Genomic DNA, 4,939 nt, shown 5'->3' on the forward strand with positions numbered 1-4,939 from the left:
GAATGGTTTGGGTTGGAAGGGACCAGGGCAGGGGCACCTCCCACTGTCCCAGGCTGCTCCAAGCCCCAATGTCCAGCCTGACCCTGGGCACTGCCAGGGATCCAGGGGCAGCCACAGCTGCTCTGGGAAATCCATTCCAGGGCCTCCCCACCCCCACAGGGAGGAATTTCTTCCCAATATCCGAACTAAACCTCTCCTGGTTTTTGTGGCAGTGTCCCATCGCCAAGCCCATGGCTGATGCCCCCCTCACCTTCATCCCCAGGACACAAAGACCTCACCGCCCTCCTTTGTGTGGCTCCAGAGATCCCAAAAGCCACTTCCTTCTTCTCTTTCCTCCCTAATCCCCACCACCCCCAGGACATCCCTGCTCTCATGTCCTTGCTGGGTCGGGAATCTCTGCCTGGAAAGCACCTTCAGCTCCTAAATGGGGGCAGATTCTCTCCTCCTGTTCCACCACGAGGGACCTGCTCCATCCCTCCCGGGATGGACCTGGGGCTTCCCCGGGTCTCCCTGTCCCACGCTGGGACCTTTACCCCCCACACCTGCAGGCAGAATTTTTTTAGTCTTTGTTTGTTCTCTTTGGGTGGATTTTCCCAGTTTTTGGGGTACAGCAAAGCTCCTCCACCCCCAGCAAGACCCAGCTCCTCTTGGATTCCACAGCAGCAGATTCACGAGCTCCGCTGGAGCAGCAAAATGAAATCCTGAGCTCCCTGGGCAGCTCCGTCCCCACCCAAAAGAGGATTTCAGAGCTTTCCTCACGCTGGACTGGCTGGCACGGCCTCGAGGAGCTGCCAGTGCTCCCCAAGCCTCAGCACAGCTCAGAGAGGCAAAGCAAATCACAGCGACAGTGGGGCCAAAGCCCATCAGCACAGGCACGGGCACAGGAGGAAATCAGAGCCACAGCCCAAATTCAAAACCAAAACTCCTCCAAAAGTCTCTGTACCGTGGCAGGAGGGCAAATCCCAACCCAGGCCTGACCGCGCCCAAACCCCACTGAAATCCGGGCACCACAAACAAAAATATCCCACCCTGAGCCCTCACCCTCCCCTTTCTCCTCCGCAGTGGGAAGGAGCCAGAGGCTTTACAGAACCCGCTTTGGGTTCTCTCCATTTCAGCCTCGGCCTTGGGGAGGGGTCTGGGAAGGACCGGGAAGCGGAGGGAGAAGGAGGGACGTGGAGGATGGGAGGTGAACGGGGCCGTGGAAGGGGACGGCAGGAGGGAAGATAAATGGCCCTTCCACGGAAAATTGGACAGCGGGAGGTTGGGTCTGCACCTCCAGCGTGAAAACAGAAATTTTGGGAGCAGTTTTAGAGCCTGTCCCAGCCCTTCCCCAGCTGTTGATCACACGGAGACCTCTGCGGAATCCGGCCTGGTGGGAAGAGCTACAGCCAACCCTGACGGCTGTGGAGGCCTTTCCATGGGATGGAACTCTGGGAATTCATCACAAGCTCCCAGCCTTGCTCCTGATGCTCTCCCAGAGCCCAGGAATGGCTCCCAATCCCTTCCAGCCCCAGAAGGACAATTTCAGGCGGGGGGCAGCTGGTGGATGCCCACAGAAACCATCCCTGGCCTCCAGGCTCTGGGCCAGCCTCGGCCCAGCGGCTGCACTGTGACTTCCCTGGATCCCATCCTGGGTGGGATCGACCTTCAGCGATCAACTGGTCCTGCACAAACCCCACTGGACTCGGGAACCCAGCACTGGGAATGCTGGGGCTGTCAGAGCCCAGCTCCAGATCCAGACCCCAGCTCCACATCCAGATCCCAGCTCCATACCCAGATCCCAGCTCCACACCCAGATCCCAGCTCCATACCCAGATCCCAGCTCCACATCCAGATCCCAGCTCCACACCCAGATCCCAGCTCCACACCCAGATCCCAGCTCCATACCCAGATCCCAGCTCCACACCCAGATCCCAGCTCCACACCCAGATCCCAGCTCCACACCCAGATCCCAGCTCCACATCCAGATCCCAGCTCCACTCCAGATCCCAGCTCCGCATCCAGACCCCAGCTCCACACCCAGATCCCAGCTCCACACCCAGATCCCAGCTCCACTCCAGATCCCAGCTCCACACCCAGATCCCAGCTCCATACCCAGATCCCAGATCCACATCCAGATCCCAGCTCCACATCCAGATCCCAGCTCCATACCCAGATCCCAGATCCACTCCAGATCCCAGCTCCATACCCAGATTCCAGTTCCACATCCAGATCCCAGCTCCACATCCAGATCCCAGCTCCATACCCAGATCCCAGTTCCACATCCAGATCCCAGCTCCACATCCAGATCCCAGCTCCACATCCAGATCCTAGCTCCATACCCAGATCCCAGCTCCACACCCAGATTCCAGCTTCTCACACAGATCCCAGCTCCATACCCAGATCCCAGCTCCATACCCAGATCCCAGCTCCACATCCAGATCCCAGCTCCATACCCAGATCCCAGATCCATACCCAGATCCCAGATCCATACCCAGATCCCAGCCCCAAATCCACACCCAGGTCTCAACTTCAACACCCAGATTTCAATTCCAAACCCTGATCCCAGCTCCACATCCAGATCCCAATTCCGTACCCAGCTCCCAGCTCCACACTCCTCCAAAGCAGAGGCAGAAGCAGCTTCTTACTCAGAAATTGATTTGAAAATATTCTGTGTAAAGGCCGGGAGGGATTTGGTGCAATCCAGCATTTCCTCCAGCTTCCTCTGATTGCTGCATCTCAGCCTGAAAATGAGCCTTGTTTTTTCCCTGTGGACCCCAAAGTTCCCTGCCCTTCCTCTGCTGCATCTGGCCCACGAGGGCCATGGACTGACCTTGGGTGCAGGTGAGAGAAGCCAAAAACCTTTTTCTTTCCCCCTCAACCCCAGCTGGTTTTTAGAGGGATTTTTGGAGTAATCCTCTTCTTTCCCTGCCCATCCCTGCACCCCCTCAGCAGGAGCAGCTCCCCAGGAAAGGCGCTGACACAGGGATAACGCGCAGGGGACAGGACAGGAGGGGACAGGGAATGAGCACCTTGGATCCCCTGGATCCAAGGGACTGGAGGGGACAGGGAACAAGGGGCTGCAGGAGTCAGGCCCGGAGGGGATACGGGACATCGTTCCTAGAGCCACCACCAGGAGAAATTCCCAGCAGCATCTAACGCTGTTTTGAATTCTGGTTTTTAACTCTGGGGTCACCTGGAGCTGGCATCTCCCTGGAGCTCATTCCCTTCCAGCCCACGGCCCTGGATTACTGAGATTTACATAAAATGAGGAAAGCGCGGCACTGCCCCGTATCACTGCTCGTCACCGCTCCGTGCCACCGCTCTGTGTCACTGCCCCGTGTCACCGCACGATGTCACAGCCACTCCCCAGTCCCACCCGCAGCTCTGGGGCTCTTTGAGGTGTTTGGTTGTGCAAACAAACCCCGGAGCAGCCGAGCCGAGCGCTCCTGCCCAGCTCTGTCAGCAGGGTCGTGTCCCACCCTCCCTGCTCCTCACCGATGTCACATTCCTGCCCGGGCAGGTGGCAAAGAGCTTCCAGCACCCGGCATGGCCACGGGGGCTCCATCACTTGGGATGGTTTCTGGATGTCCTGGGGTTTGACTTGGGTTGTTCCATGGATTTGAGAGAAAAGCATTAATTATTTTCATATAAGTGTTCATATGCGCTGGCCTGAACTTCAGCACCCAAACATGGGAAGAACGTTCTCCTTTCTGCCCTGCCTTAGGTGGGGTTAAAGGAAGGCCCCAGATTCCATCTCTGATGGCACAGGATGTTGGGAATGGCCATATCCCAGAGCAGCTCTGGCTCTCTCATCCCTGGAAGTGTCCAAGGCCAGGCTGGACGGGGCTGGAAGCAGCCTGGGACAGTGGGAGATGTCCCTGCACGTGGCAGGGGTGGGACGGGATGGGCTTTAAGGTCCTTTCCAACCCAAACTGTTCCATGATTCCTGCTGGGCCAAAAGGCTCCATGGTCTCCACAGCTCCAGGAATGTCCTGATCCTGGCAGGATCCTCAGCCCGGCTCCGGCAGCACCAGTCTTGCTGTCTGCCTGCACTAAAGCCTGGGCAAACATTCAGGACTGAACTTGCAAGTCCTTGAGATGGGACAAAGAAACCAAGCAAAGCTTCTCAGGCGGGTTCTGCTCCTGGCCCGCACCCAAGGTCCCTTCGGGAGGCACTGGAGGGAATCGGGGCTGCAATAATCCCTGTGCCTCCCAAAGGAACAACAAACACAGCCAAGGCCAATGGAAGCTCCATGTGAAAAGGGATTTAGGACTCAGCCTGAAAGGCAGAGAAGGTGGGGATTTGTTCCCAGCTTTGCTCCCCAGGGTGAACGTCCTTTGGATGGAATTGGGCAGTGGAAGAAAATCCCTTCTCCTGATGGTCACCAAAAGGGACATCAACCCCCTCCCTCACTGCTCCCTGCTGGAGAGGGGCTTGGGACAAGGGATGGAGGGACAGGACACAGGGAATGGCTTCCCTGTGCCGGGGGGGGGGCAGGGATGGATGGGATATTGGGCAGGAATTCCTCCCTGTGGGGGTGGGGAGGCCCTGGAATGGATTTCCCAGAGCAGCTGTGGCTGCCCCTGGATCCCTGGCAGTGCCCAGGGCCAGGCTGGACAGTGGGGCTTGGAGCAGCCTGGGACAGTGGGAGGTGTCCCTGCCCATGGCAGGGGCTGGAATTCAGTGGTCTTCAGTGTCCTTTCCAACCCAAACCAGTCTGGAATCAGGCAGCAGGAGCCAAATCCTGGAAAAACCCAGCTCAGGGGACAGTGAGGGACCCGTGTTTGGTCCTGTCCCTGCTGAGGGACCCCCACCCACAGCCTCCTGTCTGGGAAATGCCCACCAGGATCAGGACATCCAGGGTGCAAAGGTCCCTGGAGCCAAACTGCTGCTGCAGGTGCTCCCGTTCCCAGGTGGAAGCCAGGCCGAGGGGTTCATTCCTGGTGGAAGCCAGGC

Source organism: Corvus kubaryi, unplaced genomic scaffold (assembly GCF_017639235.1).
Source record: "Corvus kubaryi isolate FWS band 111438036 unplaced genomic scaffold, C.kubaryi_AGA036_p1.0 37277, whole genome shotgun sequence".
NCBI lineage: Eukaryota > Metazoa > Chordata > Aves > Passeriformes > Corvidae > Corvus > Corvus kubaryi.